Source organism: Artibeus jamaicensis, unplaced genomic scaffold (assembly GCF_021234435.1).
Source record: "Artibeus jamaicensis isolate MK-2021 breed Jamaican fruit bat unplaced genomic scaffold, CSHL_Jam_final contig_327, whole genome shotgun sequence".
NCBI classification, from domain to species: Eukaryota; Metazoa; Chordata; class Mammalia; order Chiroptera; family Phyllostomidae; genus Artibeus; species Artibeus jamaicensis.
This window is the reverse complement of record NW_026521772.1, coordinates 354,278-373,443: the sequence shown is the minus strand read 5'-3', so window position 1 is coordinate 373,443 and position 19,166 is coordinate 354,278. Positions and strand designations below refer to the sequence as shown.

General features: G+C 41.2%; 1 protein-coding gene across 3 annotated transcripts in view; it reads left to right on the top strand.

Moving 5' to 3' along the window:
• The first annotated feature begins 104 nt into the window (after positions 1–104).
• RC3H1 (ring finger and CCCH-type domains 1) overlaps positions 105–19,166 on the top strand; it is a 70,167-nt gene continuing 51,105 nt past the window's right edge. For all 3 annotated transcript variants that reach the window (XM_037145555.2, XM_037145556.2, XM_037145554.2), the window contains exon 1: positions 105–192. The gene's annotated coding sequence lies outside the window, so the exon portion shown is untranslated. The remainder of the gene's footprint in view (positions 193–19,166) is intronic.

Genomic DNA, 19,166 nt, shown 5'->3' with positions numbered 1-19,166 from the left:
CGGAGCAGCCTCAGCAGCAGCAGGTGGGGGCCCGGAGGCGGCGCTGGCGGTGGCGGCGGCCGGGGCCCGGCGGCCTGGGACAGAGTCCGAGTCGACGGTGGCGGCGGCGGCGGCGGCGGCGGTGGCTGCCGCGGCGGTGGCGACGGCCGCGGGGACTCGGAGCTGAGAGGAGCTGCTGCTCGGACCAGCGCGGTGAGCGAGCGGCGGCGGCGCGGGGAGCGGGGCGGCGCGGCCCGGCCTCGGTCGGGAACAATAGGCAGCGGCGGCGAGGACGCGGCTGCCCCAGCCGGTGCTCCGCTCCGGGGCCGCGTCCGCCCGCCCGGCCTCGGGCCCCGCGAGCGGCCGGGGGGCTTGTCAGTGGCCAGCGGCCTTTAGGCCTCAGGCCTCGGCTTGCCGCCGGGCGGGCCCGCGGGGCCCGTAGGCCGTGGGGAGGTGGGGACGCCGCCCTGAACTGCGGGAGGGGGCGGCCGGCCGGCGGGAGGGGGCCGCGTCCGGGCAGCGCTCCTGGACCCCCAGCCCGCGGGGCGGCGGGGGGTGGGGTGACGGCGTCTGTAAACAGGCGCCGCCTCCGCCTGCCGCCCTCTCGGGGCCGCTCGGGTCCCCAACCCCTTCGGGCGCTCCCCGCCCCGGCCGAGTGGGTTTCACGACGTCTGCTTCCCTGGAGATGGAGCCAGATAGTCTCCTTTCCTCCTGGTGGCGAGCTGGGGAACGCCGTGGGTGCAGGTGTCTTTTCAAAAGGCGTATAAGTGCAAGCAGAACAGCCACAAAAATGTGCGAGGTCCAGGGCGATTAGCGAGAAGGGATGGAGAGGGGTGGAGGGCTGAGGGATGCCCCTCCTCTTCAAACAGCCCCGGGCCTCGGTTCCCCCCCCCCCGGACCTTGGGGCAGAGCGGAGCGGGGGCGCTTTGGGAGCGCCGGTAACTCCAGACATCCCCGAACATCCACGGAACTGGAAACAAAGCCACTTACTGGCAACGCGGAGACAAACTGTAATGTTGGAATAGAACTTTTCTTCCCACGAAGCGCTGTGCATTATTCATGTGCCGCGGAAGAAACGACGGTAACCCGCGTGCGCTAGGCCCAGTGAGGCGTCCCTGCCGGAGCCGCGAGGGCTCGTCTGCAGGCTAGGACTCCGGGTGTCCTCCTGTCTCATGTTCTAATTTTGGCTTTCAGTAATTCGTCCTAAAATTATTCCGGACCAGGCCGTTCCTCTGAGTTGGACGTTTGGTTTCTAAAGCAGATTTCATAACGTTGTAATAATTTTCAAAAATTGGCAACAACTGTTCTGTTTTGACTGGGTGGGTTTTTTTTGTTGTTTTTTTTGGCTTATCAAGGGACAGCTGTTCATTATATTTGCCCTTGTGGTAGTGGTGTGTGAGACTTCAACAAGGAATTGGTATTTCTCCTAAACTTAGTTTTTGAAAGGCGCCTACCAAGCCCATTTCCAAGGGAGGGAGAAAAATGATGTGAGTTACTTCTATACCAGTTTCTACCTTAGGTGTGCAGAAATTCGTATTAAAATTGTTTGGATGCCTTGCTTGCTAGTTTTCAGCACTAAATGGGGTGCTCCATGTACTTTGTATTCTTAAAAGGAAGATTGACCTGTGCAGAGAACATGCCAGTTAATGTGGCTCGCCCATGTTTATAGCAATTCAGAGTGTTTTCAGGTTATGTGTAGTATACGAAATTTAATGAGCTGCACTAGTTCTTAGTTCTTCCACAAGAATTGACAGTAAATAGACTAGCAATTGGGTAAACGTGGAGGTGGGGCTGCCTTGTGGAGGACTGGACTAGAGTGGACACATGTGAATGGCTTTGATGTTATGCACAGCTTAAGTAATGCGCATGTTTTGACTTTTCAAGTAATGGGGAGAGAACAGCTTTCACATGGCTCCTGCTAATGTGAATTTCTGGGAATAAGGTTCAGAAGGGAAACTTTTAAGTGCTCAAATCTATGATTCTTTTTTTATGCTGAATTTTATTAGGTTAGTACAGAATACAAGTAAAGTTTATATTGCAGTGGTTCTTAAATTTTTCTGTGACCCTAAAGCTATTATAATTTTAGTAACTTAAAAGTTTGTAAATTGTAAGTGGTTAGTGTGTTTTGTTATAAAAAAATGTCATGTTGTGTCAAGGACTAATTTGCCTCATACTTAATATTATTTTTCTGAAAACAAAGCTTTTTAAGTGTTAAGGTTTTGAATTTGAAATTGGATGTTGATCCAGCAATTTATGGGTTAAATCTGGGTCCCTATTCCTGTTTAACAATGAGAAATCTCTTAGAGAATTCTGTTTGTATTTGTCAAAACTTCCTAAAGATTTGATCTCTCAACTGTCATATCTTCATTATTAATGTTTATTCTGACTATTTCAGTTCAGAATTTCTCAACTAACATTTAAGAATTTTCTTCTAAGAAGTTTCAGGACCATAGCTTAAGAATCAGATTTGCATTTTCTTGGTAATGTTGAAAGTTAATGTGTGTTCGATTTATTTGAAAATATTTGAAAAAGTTTTTTTCTACATAAAAAAATTAAAGTTTTTCAAAGTAAATTTGTTGAATGAATAAAAACATTTTCATTTAATCCTCCTAGTTAGGCTGTAATATTCTCATTTTATCTATGAAGAATCTGAGGCTGGGCGTAGCTAAGTAGCAAAAAGGTCACATAATTAATAGGTAAAAGTTTATTCAAACCTAGGTGTCGTGACACAAATTAGATGCTTTACTGCTGCTACCATGTGTCTCGAGGTTAAAGTTTGAAGCACCTTGTTTTGACCATAAACTATGTCTTGTAATACTGTACTTGCCTGTAGCCCTAATATCCTTCCAATTGTAATTATTTATTTGTATTCTGCCAAATACTTAGTTATAAATTTGAAAAAGTGTTTATTCATGTGAATGACAAAAGAAACACTGCTTTTGCAGGTTTAAATACACTGAGTATAGAAACTCATACTATTTACATAGGACAGACTTGTGGGATTGCTGTAATTGTTTCAAGACTTGAATTTGTTATATAAGCAGTTACTACGTTGTGCCTTTGAAATACATAGTGAAAATTCAAGAATGACTTTCGTGACTTTCAGTGGTGTTTAAAGTTGAGTGGGCCAACATTTGAAATTCTTCATTTACATTTTTAAAAGGCATAGACCATTTAGAATTCCACAACATTTTTTTAAAATCTCTAGATCTTAGGGCTTGAAATGGGGTTTGATGGGGGTCTAAGCAGTCTACACTTGCATATATCCTGAAAGAGTTTGGCATCCAACCGACTGAAGAATAAACTGATAAATGATCCTTGTTTGGTGGACTCCTCGGAGCAAAATGTTCCTTGGCAGGGTATACTGACCTGGTTTAGCTCCGGGCCTGTCAGTGCTCAGAGTGCATGCATCTTTGGGGTTGGTTTCCAGGGGATTTACATTCTCAGATTGGCCTGCATCAAAACAGCCACAGTGGATCTCGAAATGAGCCTGTTCCATAGTGGCCCCTTTAAGTCTCCTCTTTTGTTTAATCCTGGAGTCTAGACGGCATTTGGACCCGCCTTAGCAGTTATGCCATAAGATTAATTTTGTCAGGCATTTATATTGAGGAATTTTGCTCCAAAGTTTCTTAAGGTAAATTCTGTACATTTTCAAGTGTGAAGTGCACTAAATGAAGTAACGTTGCCCTGCATCCATCCCTAAGACAGTTAGCTCTGGCATCTTTATTTATGTCCACGTTGGTCAGTCATTCTGGTGCTTGTTTACTTTTTATGTAACATCACAGACTTCTTATCAGCTCATAATGTTTCCCTGATTGGTTGAGGTTCAGGAAAAGGATTCTAGTAAAAATGTTGAATCCACCTTACACGCACAGTTAAGCTGACTGAAATTGCATTCTGTCATAGAGGAATAAATGTTTTAAGGTTCACTGATACTCTTCTTTGAGACTGTTTACAAATGTATGTCAGCAATATTCTTTTGATGTTTGTTGAGCATTTTAGCACTCATGTCAGTATACTCCTGAGCAAATATGGTAATAATTTAACTTGTATTACATTTTAGCTAAAATCTGTAAGATCTAAACAGATTTTGAATATGGTAACAATATTTTGAAGAAGAGAAGAGTTCTAAAGGGGTCCATTTTATCTATCGTAGCACTCATTTTTTTCTTGAGGTTTAGTTCATATAACATAAAATTAACCAGTAAATAGTACAGGAGCAGTACAGTCACCATGTTTTGCAACTAACACCTCTAATTCCATAATATTTTTATCACCCCAGTAGAAAACTACTTTTGTTAAGCAGTTTCATTCCAGCCTCTCTCTCTCTAGTTTCTGGCTACCACCATTCTACTTGCTGTCTCTTTGGATTTAATGGAAAGTTCTTTTGGGCCAAGTTTGAAGAAGAGTATTTGCTACGTGTAGTTGAACCTGCAGAAAAATCTTTGGGATATGCTTGTTAGCCATCAAAACCCACCTCATTCTTTGCATGCTTTTCCAAGTACAGTGGGCTGCTGCCAGGGACTTTTTATGGAAGAAAAGGTGGAAATCACAACAATTTGCAGTTTTAGTTTTGATCACTATGAAGGAGTGTGCTCACTCTCAGACTTTGTATTTCCTCGTTGGGTTGTGACCATTAACTAAGTTTCAGTGTTACATACAAATGTATGTGATTTATTTAGTCTGTTATCTACAAGTTGTTTGCCTTTTGGTTTTTCTCAATGTATAGAAACAACTTGGAACATTAACAGACTTACTTGGACTTATTTGAGGTTACCGTATTTTTAGGACTATAAGACCCACCGGACCATAAGATGCACCTAGCTTTTAGAGGAGGAAAATAGGAAGAACAAATTTGAAGCAAAAAATGTAAAATATTCAATAACATAAGTAACTTAAATTTCACCAGCGTAAATGTAAACTGCATTTACTAGCCAGGTAAGCTACATTCGGACTATAAGACGCACCTGCTTCTCTCCAAATTTGGGGGTGCGTCTTATAGTCCAAAAATACGATACGTTGGGAAATGATTATTACATTGAAACTTTTTTATTCTATTCTCATGAATCTAACTTTGTGACCATTTTATTCAGTTAATTTTTTAGATTATTTGGAGTTATGATTTGTCTGACACTCTGCATTTAATCTCTTGTTTGATAAATCTTAGAATCTTGATCTTGGCTTTACAGGTGACTCGCTCCTAAAACATAAGACACTTGTATGTATTTAGCTTTTTTGGATTGTTTTAGATGGTTGATTGAAGAACAAAACAATTAGGCTTGTTTTTCTTTCTGGGATACTGTAATAAAGTTGGACTTTTTGTAAATTTAAAGTTTCTTTTAAGTTTGAAGTTTCAGTTTTGGGCTTCAAAATATTCTTTTATTCTTAAGTTCACAATGGTACTTCCCCTAGTTATATTGAAATCTTGAAATGTATGATGAAAAGTGAGATACAGATTTCATGCTATTAGTAAAGGAGGTCTAAGTGGAAAAGAAGAATTTAAATTTGGATACTAATCTCTCCCTTTTTAGGGAAAGTGTAATTAATAACTTTAGGTCTTAGGACAACTTAGGAAATTTTGAGAAGGAATCATATGAGAATATTCAGGGCTCAGTGCAGTAAAATTTCTGCTTTTTTTAAACAGTGAGTATTTTTTCTGCACTATCAATTTTTTGTCAATATATTTCTTTGTTTTTGTATGTCATTAATTTCTTGTAGTGGCCTTTATTGAAAAGCTAGTACACTAAATTTAATCATAAAATAGCATCCTTAAATGGGTGCTAGTCAGAGAGCTGTGCTTGAAAATGTGGTTTAATGGAAGGTTTGTGTATGAAACAGAATTATTATATTTCTCGATTTATTACAGAATAGTGTTTTATCTCTGCAGTTTCGAGTTTGGAATTAGATAAAAAAAAAAAACACCTTTAATTCTCACATGATTAATGAACTGAGTCATCTGGCGAAGGCACTGGCTTAGAAGATCTCTTTCTTTGTACTAATTCTAGGAAGTTTGGTTGTCTGTTTTCTAATCCCACAGCAGGTTAAAGGTGCCAGTCAGAGGTGGGAGTGGAGGCAGTAGGGGAAAGAGGATGGCAAGAGGGGTGGCAGGGAGGAAGCCACGTTAGCAGGGGCCACGTAGTGGAGGGACAGGCCTCATGAGACTGAGTGTATCGTTAATTAACTATTGTATTGTGCTATACGACCTATTCAAAAGGTTTAGAGAAGAATAAGAAAGAAAAAAGATGACTTCAGGTTTTAAGAGTTCCTGATGAAAAATTGATTGTAGGGAAAAATCAGTTATGCTGGTAATTTTAGGAATCATAAGAATATATACAGGGCATCTTCGACCATAGACTTTGAAGTCAGATCTAGCTCGGTCCTCATCTTCCATCACTTAGATGTTATGGTTCTTCATCTGTAAACACAGAAATGGTAGTGCTCCCTCAAAGATGGTTTTGAAATTCAAATGAGGTAACATACACCTTTATAGTACCTGACATCTAGTACCCACTGAATAAATTTGATTTTCCTCCTTAAATTTTGTTTAACAAAAATCATTTTACAAAGCTATTCATCTAGAATATTTGAAACACACAGTTCTGCTAAAAAATATTCAAGCTGCGTATAAACTTTGTGTGGTTTAGTATTAACTATGTTTGTATTTTGAGGGGGGTGGTCAGAAATGAAATACTGTTCTCATTTTCTTCCCACCAGTCTTTCTGTAATATGGATCCATACTGTTGACTACCAGCCACTAGCTCATGTGGCTACTTAAATATAAACATTTTGATAGACTTTGTTTTTTAAATAGTTTTATGTTTATAGAAAAAAAATTGCATCAAAAGTACAGTTTCCATATACAGCTTCCCACAGTTACCTCTGTTAGCATCTTGCATTAGTGTGGTACATTTATTATAATTGATGAACCAGTACTGGTAAATTCTTACTAACTAAAGTCCACTTTTACATTAGGGTTCACTCTTTGTGTTGTACAGTTCTATGGGCAAGATTGGCTTCCGCCACTTAACAATGAGGCCTGGCTGAGTAGCTCAGTTGGTTAGAGCATCGTCCCTAGACCCCGAGGTTGCAGGTTTGATCCCTGGTCAGGGCACATACAAGAGGCATATATGAGAAACAGATACAGAACATGTCCATCATCTCAGAAAGTTCTATTGAAGAGGGCAGTGTGTAGACTCTTTCCCCAAGGCCCAGTTCGTCATTTATGTTCGTTCTCAAAATTTGTCTACTTACAAGGCCTCAGTTTATCCTCAAGCCTACGATTTCAGCGCTTTGTCTACCCTGGCCAGGTAGCTCAGTCACGATTCACCAAGGTTGTGGGTTCGATCCCTGGTCAGGGCACACAGACGAGTCCACCGAAGAATGCTTAAGTAAACGGAACAACAGACTGATATTTCTCTTCTCTCAAGTCAATAAATAAAAAATAAAAAGTAAGTCAATCCTTTACTCTCCCAAACATCCAGCCTTTCCAAATGTCGTCCACGGTGGCGGCGTCTCTCCCGTGTCCTACCAGGGTGTCCGTCATCTTTCCGCCCGCTCTTCGTTGTTCCTCATCTGGAGTCACCCTCTTCGTTCTTACCCTTCTCTAAACCTTCCGAGTACTTAGCAAAGGTATATAGATCTTAGAGCTCGTCAGTGGCAGAGCTGAGGCGAGGATTTGGCTCTCCTTATATCCCGTTCTCTCTTGGGGTCCCCGCTGTTGGGTTTGCTTCTACAATCGATTCTGAAGTTAGAATCACCTTATTAAAAAACTTTGAAATAAAGTGATTCTGACTTCAAAATTTATAATCCCTTCACTTATGCAATGAAGAGATTATGGAGTTCTATTTGATTCTTTATTGTGTGATTCAAAACGTATAAATCAAAACTACAGACTGTTGCTATAGGTTTCATAAATAGTGACGTGTTATCTTATTCTTTAAACAATTAGAATCTTAAATGAAGAAGTTTATCCTATTTAGTGGATATTTTTTCTTTAATTTATGATGGGAATTTTTTTCTCCAAGTGTGACCCATTTTAGATAACAAATTGATTTCAAGTACTAATATGAATTGGTTGGCAAGGATGAATAGAATTTAACTAAACATTGTTTTCCAGAATTATTTGTTGGCACTGATTTACATTTGGATACTATTGAAGTGCATTTTGATCTGTACAGTCCAAGTGGGTCACCATATGAACTTGGATTTTCCTAAACTCATCAGGTTAAAGTTTCTGGAGCTTGAAAGATAGAGAGCCTCGGGGTCCGTCCCTTTGGTGTTTTGAGGGGGGCGGTATCTGTTTGTGCCCAGAGTAGGCCTGCTCTGTGCGGCCTCAATTTGACTTTCTCCGTAGGCTGGTTGGGCTCGCTCACAAGTCCATTTTGGGGAAACATTTGGTTACAGAGTAGTCATCTTCCATAGTTAAGTACTGTACTTAAAAAAAAATTCACACCCTTGATTTAAGCTTCATTTTGAAATGCCTTCCCCATAATTACTGCTTTTAAAACACATGTTTTTATGTCAGGTTTCACATTAATTATTTCATCAACAGCAGCTTTTGAACCGTTTTGATGAAAACTGTCACTCTTTGCTGGAATCTAGCCTTTCTTTAAATTTATTAAAAACTTAAAATAAATGTAAGGCCTTACATTCACTTTGAAAAGTTGAATTGTGGGCTCTTTGCATTGACTCATTTGATCCACATTGGTTGTCTCAGAAATGTCATTTTGTTCTGTGGGACTGAACTGGGTGAAAACCTGCTCCCAAAGGCATAAAAGACCCTCCAGTTTTTTTCTTTCTACTAATACTTTTTTAAATGTTGGCTTTTTGAAATAAGAACATTCTTAGAATAGAAAATGTGATGTTTAGTAGTTTAGACTATCACAAAGCCTAAACAGGCAACATTCTTACGAAAGCATCATTGAATATTGAGGTAGTAGTGCCTGTTCCTCTAAATGACTGGCATTGTTCAATTCACTGTACTCAGATGTTAAGATAAAACTCGAATAATCTTCTTTGGGGCACAATGCCAAAATCACCATGATTTGATGATTTTAGGGGGCAGAGGGGAAAGAAGGGGACAGCAAATTCTACCCATAGAATCTTCATATTTGAGAAAGATTTCAGGTTCAGTTGTTGATTACTTTTTTGTTTGTTTGTAAAGACTATTTTCAGAGCAAGTTTAGGTTCATAGCAAAATTGAGATGATACCAAGATTTCCCATAAACTCTTTGCCTGCACACAACTGTAGCTCTTCCCTCACTGTCAACATCTGCCACCAGATGGGTACCTTTTGGTACAGTTGCTGAGCCTACATCGACACTCGAAGTCCATAGTTTACATTAGGGGTCACCCTTGGTGTTGTACATTCTGGGGGTTTGGACGAATGTATAGCATGTATCCATCATGAGAGTAGGTATCATGCAGAGTATTTTCATTGCCCTAGAAATCCTTTGTGCTTTGCCTGTTCATGCCTTCTTAGGCCAACTCCTAGCACCCACCAGTCTTTTTATTGTCCCCATAGTTTGCCTTTTCTGGAATGTTCTATAGTTGGGATTGTTAAACAAAAACTTTAATGGCAAAAGCTGTTCTAAAAGAAAGGGTTTATTAAGACTATGCTAGCTTTTCTGGCCGGTGTGACTCGGTTGGCTGGAGCTTCATCCCATAACCGGGGGGTTGCTGGTTTGAGTCCTGTCCAGGGCATACACTGAGGCCGAGGGTTCTGTCGCCTGCCCGGGCATGTACCGGAGGCAGCCCATCAATGATTCTCTCACGTGGGTGTTTTTATCTCTCTCTCTCTCTCTCTCTCTCTCTCTCTCTCAAAGCAATGAAAGAAAAAAGACTGACCACGCTAGGCAGAGAAAGACCTGGTCCTGGGGCATGCAGTCTGATCCGCCAGGGGCAGGGCTGGATGGAGGAGACAGCATGTTCTCCATCCTAGGATTGACTGGGTTCCTTTCTGTCAGCAGTTTGGGGAAGAAAGATGTAAGTTGTTTTGAAAGAATCCACATTGGCCATAAACACAGGGTGGGAGAAGCTGAAGCGGGGCCACTTCGGGGCCACTTCGGGGCCACTTTGGGGCAGGTGCAGAGGTTGTAAGGAAGGGGTGTTTGCTCTTTAGGGTTGGTCCTGAGCAATTGCCTGGAGAGTTTGTGTGTAATAAGGGGCAGCAGCATCTGGTGGTCGACTGTTCCATCTCTGTAGGTAATTGTGGAAATAGCCACCTGAGGGCTGTTTCCAGTTTGTTTTCAGCTTTTAGGAATAAAACTGTTATGAATATTCTTTTATATTTTGTATGCCTTTTGGTGGACATACGTAGTCATTTCTCTTGTATGAATACCTATGAGTAGATTTTTGGGGTCATTTTGTTTGGCCTAAGTCGATACAGCCAGTTTTCCACAGTGAATGTACCGATTTACACAGCCATCGGCATTGTGAGAGAATTTCATGTGTTCATATTCTTTCACACTTGGTACTGTCAGTTTGAAAAATTTTAGCCATTCTCGTGGGTATATCTCATGGTCATTTAAAATTCCCTCACCGTTAATGGTATCCTGAAACTCTTCAGTGGGCATATAATGCGTATGTATATCCTAGTATGTGTGTGTATCATAGGTTCATTGGCCATTATCACATGCTCATCCCCTTTTGTGAAATGTCTGCTCAAGTCAACCGTCCTTTTTTTATTGGTTGTCATTGGAGACAATGTAGCAGCTGTGAGGAGAGGTGAGAACAAAGCAGGAGGCGCACGTCAGTCAGAGGTCGCTGTGAGCCAGGCAAGAGAGCGACTGTGTGCTGTCTGGGGGCAGGGGCTCTGTTTGGCTTGGGGTTGTATCTGCAGATCTTTGGACATTGTCAGGCACACAGCAGGTGCTCGGTACATGTTTTTGTTTTTGCTTTTTAATGAATGAATACAGGCCTCACTCAGGGGAGTAGAGATGGACAGGCAGCTACAGATGCCAGAGATAATAAGGCTGTTTAATGGGGGTAAAAGAGAGTAGAATCTGGGGTGATCACCAGATCGCCAGGTGGCTAGGGGCAGGAGTGTCAGGTCGGATAGTGGCGGCACCAAGGAAGTGCAGACCACAGAGGGAATTACCATTTTAGAAGTAGGGGTAGGTTCATTTGCCATGTAACCTTGAACATCTTTCCTGACATCTGTGCTTCAGTTTCCTCGACTCCCAAATTAAGCCATAATGATGCCTAGTAGAGTCACTGTGAGGACTGAGATACAGCTTGTAAAACACTTAGTACAGTGCCCAGTACATAGCCCAAACTCAGAAAGGTTAGCGATAGAAACAAACAAAAACCCCCGTCATTATGGCACTAAGTTTCAGTAGTAGTAGTGCACACTGTAGCAGAGTAAGTGAAAGAACAGTGCGTTGGATGGTGAGAAGTATTCTGGAAAAAAATGAGTCGGGACGGAGGTGGAAGCACAGTTCACGTGAGGTGGTGGTGGGATTGCGGTTGACGGGCCATTTTAGGTGAGGCGGTAAGTGTGGCCCACCCTGAGGAAGTCCACACGTTGGAGGGAAGTGGGGGGAAGCTTTGCATTTAGGGGAGAAGTGGGACAGACTCTTCATAATTTTTTAAGATAAGAAAGCAGGGCTCCCTGTTTTTACCAAAGAACAGAGTATAATATGATACTAGTAAATCTGTCTATTGTGCAACCAGGGCTGTTAGACTCGGTGTCTCACCCTTTTACCTCCTCCTCCCTACAACACAGACACACACACCACCAAACCTAAGCATGGATTTAATCCATAAGAGATTGCCATTAATACTTTGGAAGAAGTGTTTTCTGTTTAACTCTGATATATTAGCAATAATACATCAGTAGTTTCTCTAACAGTAGCTACTACTTAGGAATCAGCAAAATGCCTTCTCTGTAATTTCTATGCCTGTTTCAAACCACATTATGTACAGTCAGACCTCGGTTCTCAAACGTCTCCCTCTGGAACAACTCAGGTCCTGACAGATGTTCATGAAGAAAGTGTCTCAGGCCTCAGACAAAACTTCTGGTCTCGAGTCTCGACTTGACGGCCCTTTCGTGCTGAAACCTGTGTGATGAGTCACGCGTCTCTTGGGTGACAAGCAAAAAGGATTTGGTTTTTGGACAAATTGCTTCTCGAGCAGCCTTCTAGAACAAATGAAGTTCCAGAACCAAGGTTCAGCTGTGTAAACAAGACACATTGTAGCCATAGGCTCCTGGGTTTGAAGTCCACGCAGCAATTTGTTCATTCTTTTAAACTCAAAGTGAAGTTTTGCCTGGGATAACAGTCCAGAAATACTTGTAAAATGGAAAGGAAATGCGCACCTCTTTGTTTTTGTAGCTTTGTTTTTCAAGTATGTGTAATTGAAAGTCACTGTGCCTTATTTTCTGGAAGTAGTTCAAATTCTATTAGGTATAGTCCATAACATAAATGGAAAGTAATGTAAATGTTCTTAAGCCTTGGCCAGTAGATGATGGGGGCAATATTTTAATAACATTGATGTTATTGCTATTTTATCATCATTAAATACATGAGATTATATCTTTAAAATGCAAACGTTCCCCAGGTCAGAGTGTACACTCCAGTATCATCTGACCATTGCAAAAAAATATGTCACCCATGCACCTTGCCTATTCTGAAAACATTTATGGGAATGTTTTGTAATAGTTTAAAAGTGTAAGTAGGAAAAATCTAACAACTATAATGTTGAGTGAAAGAAGCCCAAAAAGGGCTCCACAGTGATGGTCTCGTTACGTAGAGCTTTAAAGGGGGCAAAACTCATCTACGGTTTTACGTTGAGTAGTGATGACCTTAGGGAAGAATAAAGGAGCGGTGACCGGGGGCCCTCTGGGGTGCCAGTAGTTAGTGTTCTGGGGGCACAGGCGTGCTCACTTTGTGACAGTGCACTGAGCCGCACGTCTTGATCTGTGCAGCTTGGTGTGTGCATGTCACACCTGAACACATTCCGTGCAGAATTAGGAGCCATTTTCTGTCTTAGTGCTCTGAATATTTCTCAGTGTGTTCTAACAAAATGTTCTTGTCGCTCTCTTCAAAAGAAATAGATGCCATTCCCTGGTTTTTGTTTGTTTGTTTCTTAAACAAACAGTAGGGTTAAGTCGTTGCAGGGGCCCTGTGCCGGCCTAGTGCAGGGCCTGTCACAGGTAGTGCTCCACGGGTGTTTGGAAAGAGTTCTGCTGTCGTGGGTATAGTGTTCTGTGGATGCCTTTCGGGTCCAGTTGCTTTGTAGTTATTTGAGTCTCACATGTATGTCCTTGTTGAGCTGTGCATGCTATGGTGGATGCTAAGTCTTTAAAGTTTTCCATTGGCCTAATTAACTCCATTGGAGAACACAAGTGTTCCAGCTTGCTAGGTTTGCTGGCTTTTTCTGTATTAAAATCATAGAGCAAATGGCAAGAGAGGAGGGGAAACCCGAGATATTCTCCAATTATAAGGGATTTGCAATACAGTTACAGCCTAGCTTTGCTTGATTGGGGACACTGTTAACGGGACACCAGTTAAGAAATTGTCCCAGCAATCTAGGTAAGAGGTGTTGGTAGCCTAAACTTGGGTGATTGGAATGGATGGGAGAGTTTCGAGAAATGTTAAAGAAATAAAGTGAATGGGACGTGGTGGTGGCTCGATGGTTGAGGAGGCAGATTTGAGGAAAAGGAGATGGCAGGGGCGAGTCCCCATACCCTGGTCAGCAGCTTAATCACTCGGTCTCTGACTTGGAGAACGAAAGGCCGGGTTCGGTTGAGGTGGTTTGAGACCGTAGTTGGACACGGATGAGTAGTAGCCAATTGGTTACATGGGCCTGGCCCTCAGACCTCTGAACTTGAGCAGCATCTGGTTGATAGTTGAGAGCTGATGATGTCACTCGAGGAAAGTTTGTAAAGAGAAGTGAGGAAGGAATTCTGAGGGAACCCAGGGTAGGCAGAGAAGGGGGGCCCTCCAGAGAGGCGCACGGGACCTGGCCTCAGTCCGTGAGATGCTTGGACTGTACACCCTATAGAAGCCAAAAGACGGTAGCCTTTGCTGGAGTAACTGGTCAGCATCATTACATGCTGTAGAGAAAGAAGTGAGGTGAGGACCGAGATGCGAGCATTCGGGTTCGTAAGCAGGCGTTGATGTGCCGGGTTGGAGTCCTTTCCAAATAGTGGTTGGGGAGAGAGGCAGCGTGGAAACCGAAGGGGGAGGGAGTAGAGAACAGAGTCTGGGAGAAGACAGGGCAGGGAGTGGATGGCTTTCTTTTTTCCAATGAAATAAGTCAGGCCGGAGATAGAAACATCGTGACCCCTCTGCACAAGGGTTTAAGCCTGCTGGTGGGGAAAGAAACAGTAAAGAGGGATAAGTTAAAGGAGCGGTATTGGTGCTGGTCCTTAAAATGTCTCAGTGTCACTGGATTCCAGTCTGTGTTAGTACTTAACAGTCTCAAATAGAAACTTGTGAGGCATAGTTAGATTTTCTTTTCGTTGTGAGCATTTTCCCGACGTTCAAGATCACTGACTTCTTGTCGTTCGGGTTTGTCATCGTGTGTCAGTGACGTCTGGGCACCCTGGGTGTTGTAACGGCTCCATGGAACGGAGCCGTTATTGCAGCAGGGGCGGCTTCGGAATGGGACCTGAGACACTGGTCCTAGTAAAACGCCTGGCCGAATCTTCAAAATTTATTCGTGACGCTTTTGTATTAGGACGGAGTTATCTTTACAATTTAGCAAAGAACCTTATTAATTTAAGGCGACATCAATTTTTACAAAGAGAACAGCCGCTTTCAGAAATTTATGGGGGTGGGTGAGGTGGGGGAAAGAGGTGGTGGAAAAATGGAGACAACTGTACTTGAACAGCAATTAAAAAAAGAAAGAAATTGCATTTCATTTGAAAGCAGTTAACAAGATGACAGATCAACTAAAATACATAGTGTATTCTCCCTCAGGACACATGCCTGGGCTGTTTCTGTCCTGGGTCTGTCGGGGTCTGTGTGAGAGGCAACCGATAGATGTTTCCCTCCCTTCAAAAAAAAAAATAAAAAGAATCCTGATTTTGGTTATTAGTTCTCATTATGTCCTTGATGTTTGGACTACCACTAACTGGTAATGACCCATTTATGTACTTGACAGAATAGTGGATGTACTGCTCAGCAGAGTATTGCTGCAGAAACTGAAATAAGAAAATAACTCTTTGCTCATTTGCTATAATGGATACATTTTTCCTGCTTAGTATCTCAGTCTTTTAAGGATGATGCTTTTGAGTCTGGCCTTTTCATCTCATCACCTCTTGATTACCCAATTGCCCTCTTCAGTGTAGCACATTTGTACACAATGTGTAACTTTGTTACGCAGGGTGGAAACCGGGAGCCTCAGACTGTGTACACAAAGTTAGAAAGTGCCCTTCACATCTCGGAGTACTGTTTCAACTTCTATCAGACAGCCTCTGGGGGAAATGGTTTTATCTTTTTTACTGTTTCTTTTTCATTTGGAATTAAATTGAAAGTAGAAATGTTTCTTTTTGTCCCTCTGCACACTGGGAAAGTAAGACACCTAAATTAACCCTTTGCAGCTTTGTTAACCCTTCTCTTTCAAGTTCTATTTTTCAGGCCTTTCTCCCTTTAAATCACAAGCCCTTCTCTTCATACCTACCCCAAATATTTCCCCATTAGTACTAACACTAGCATATGGAATTATTTATATCTAGGATGTTATATACAGTGTAGGGTTGCAATTTAATCCATGTATTTGGGAAAGATTTTTACGATCAAAATTGGGTCTTCACAGGATATTGCTGGAAAAACTTCAGTCCTTCTAAAAAAAAATCTCAGACTATTTTATCTGTAAATTAATTGATATTCTGCTGAGAATGATAACACTGAGTAGGGTTGTAATAATAAGCCTTTGTTTCTTCTTCTTCTTTTTTAGTTTCTTTATTTTAGCTTCATTTTCCAAGATAGCTAAAACTTTTTCTCTGATGTTGCCCTGTGTGTTGGTTGCTATGGAAATGTTCTGGAAAAATGGCAGGTTAAGGCCAAGAATAATGAGAATAAACTCATTTTACAGGGCAGGACAGGCGGGAATAGATCAAGATCGTCTTCTTGCAGACAGTAGGTTTTATTTGATGTAACATCTTTCTCAAAGCAACTTACACTTCAAAGAAGAGCTGGGATTTTAGTCTCAGCTCCACAGTTTTTAGCTGTGGGCAGGTTACTTAACGCCTCAGAAACTCAAGCGTCATCTGGAAAATGGGTGCAGTGATGCCTCGGAGGAGCGCCTGGCCCAGAGTAGGTACTGATGAGTTCTCATTTCCACGTTTCTCCCTCCTGATCAGAGGCAGATAAAACGAACCTGTGGTAGAGGAGATGGTTAATACATTTTTCAGCAATTTCTTAAGTATCTGTCTGTGACATATGTAAATGTAACTTCCAAGTATATTGCTGTGCTCATATAACAAATCTGAAGTGTCTTTATGTTTTTAAGTTATTGCCTTTAAAATTCAAAAACTGACTTATGAAAAGCCTTTAATTACTATTTTAGCAGCTTTATTGAAGTATAATTTGCATGCAGTAAAATTTACTTGTTTTAAGTGCACAATTCAGTGATTTTTAGTAAATTTACAGAACTGTGCAACTGTCACTACAATCCAATTTCAGAACATCTCCTTCACCTCAAGAAGTTCCCTCACCTTAATGGTTATTAACACATTGTAGGATTTAAAAGTATCAGTTTGGGGTTAGCCCTGCATGAGTTTGAACCATAGTCCTGCTGCTTACTTGCCTCGCGACTTTGGCTACTTCTCTGTACTTTGGTTTATCTTTAAAATGGAGATAATTACAGCTATATGTATTGCTCTGAGCATTTCATTGATTAGATACTATATATAGAACACTGAAAATGTTCTATACATAAAACATTCTCTATATAGAATGTTTTAATGCTGACACCTTGTTGGTGCTTAACAAATATTGGTTACTGTTGGAAGTTTATATTGTGGTTTAGATTTGTGGTAGATTTAGATTTTTGTTTTCAGAAAACCAGACTCTCATGCTGCAGGTGGTCATAGGTTTGTCTGTAGTCGCTCTTTAGCAGTCTCTTTACCCACACAGGTAAGCCTTTGAAGCTCACAACATACAGTTAGTTGTTGTTGTGCAGAGTCAGGGGTCTGAGCGGCAGCTCTGAGAGCAAGGCAGACCCTGCAGACTGGTGCTTCGTGGTGGGATGAGCCCTCGGTTTCACTGTCCGTCGTACACTGGAGTTGTTTTCTTACTTGGAGATCTTACTTCTTTGTCAATAAGTTCTGAGAAAAGTCAAATGGCAATATTAATGATTTATTTGATTAATATAAACACTTAAGAGATTTGAAAGTGATGGTTTGTAACCAGAATTTAGAAGTTGGGGTAAGTGAGGGAAATGTCAAATGTCAGAATGTGTACAGTAGCTCTAGCCAGGGACATGAACCAAGGCATGGAACCCAACACAGCCATCTTTTCAATGTTTCCTCTGAGCATTCTTTCTGGTATAAGAATGTGTCTATTATTGGGGAAATGATATGACATTTATTAATTTGGACCTACTTCAAGGTGGACTGATTGCCATTGAGTTATATTGTGTGTTCTGTATTATCTGTTACCACTTACCTGCAGTAAAATCTCTCGTTGCCATTCACACAGGCGAGTAGACCTTATTTAAACTGATGGGAAAGTTAACCATTGCTCTCATCACTGAGCAGCAGAGTCACTGTTTTAGATTTTTTTTAGAAATAAAGAGGACTCATCATCCATGCCCTGCTTCCGATTAGGAAAGTTGCAGTAGAATTACTCCTAATGAGCTAGACTGAGCCTGAGCCCTAAGATGTAAAGACTTACCTGCAGGCTTTGTGCACATGTGCTTTAATTAATGGAATTATTTAGGGTTTTTTCCCCTGATAAAATATTACTCTGATGAAGTGTAAAGAAGCTAAAGCCCTGGCTGGCATAGCTCAGTGGATTGAGCGCGGGCCTGCGAACCAGAAGATCGATTGGATTCCCAGTCAGGGCACGTGCCTGGGTTGCAGGCCAGTTCCCAGCAGGGGACATATGAGAGGCAACCACACATTGATATTTCTCTCCCTCTCTCCTTCCCTTCCCCTCTAAAGATAAATAAATAAAATTTTAAAAAAAGAAGCTAAATGTTGGTATTTTAGTAATTTTATTTCATATGTTTACTCTTTTAAAAAATTTTATTTTTATTTTTAGAGAAAGGGGAGAGGGAGGAGAAAGAGAGAAACATCAATGTGTGGTTGCCTCTTGTGTGCTCCTAACTTGGGGACCTGGCCCCGCAACCCCGGCATATGCCCTGACTGGGAATTGAACCGGCAACCCTTTGGTTTACAGGCCGGCCCTCAATCCACTGAGCCACACCAGCTGGGTGGGGCTTGTATGTTCACTCTTGACTGAAGGCATGTTTATGACACTCACTAAGCTGTATGTCCCATGTGGTTTAGATATGTTTTGTGGTTGAAGATGATGTAAACACTGTCTTTGAGAAGCTTGGAGTATGTTTGGAAAGATGACTCTGGAGAAAAACGTTTAAGAATGAAGAAGAAATTCTTCTTAGATCTAATAACTATAATTAATGACTCTTTGAGTCTCTAAAAATCTTTTGATTTATGTTTTTCTAGTTCCTGAAATTGAATCATTACTATTCCTAATCATCGAATTTCCCAGGCAGAGTCATGCTTTATTGTAAAAGACTATTTTCTCCTTGATTTCTCAAACTTATAGGTATGGTGAAAGGAATGCTTTTATTTTTAGTGAAGAATTGGGTGCTAATTCTGTATGTTTACTCTATCAAGTTTGTTGTAATTGTCTCAACTGAGAAGTTTTATTAGGAAATGTAAGAGTTTAGCAACAATATGCCTCATTTTGCTAGGCTAATAGAGATGGAAATAATTATATATAAAATTAATAAATTATGCTAGTTCTTTGAAACATGAATTATAGGGAAATGTAAAAAGATTTTTAATACTAATAAGTTTTGATGGTGTGGCTTTTCCAAATGTGTTAAAAGGTCAATTTAATAAGGAAAAATATTTTTAGTAGTCTTATAGTAACTTATCTTAGGAATAGCCTAAATTGTGTTCTAAATGTACTCTTAGCTTCTCTTATTTTTATTCTTTAAACTTTATTTACATTTATAGAAAGAACTCACAGTTGTATACCTTGCTGAGC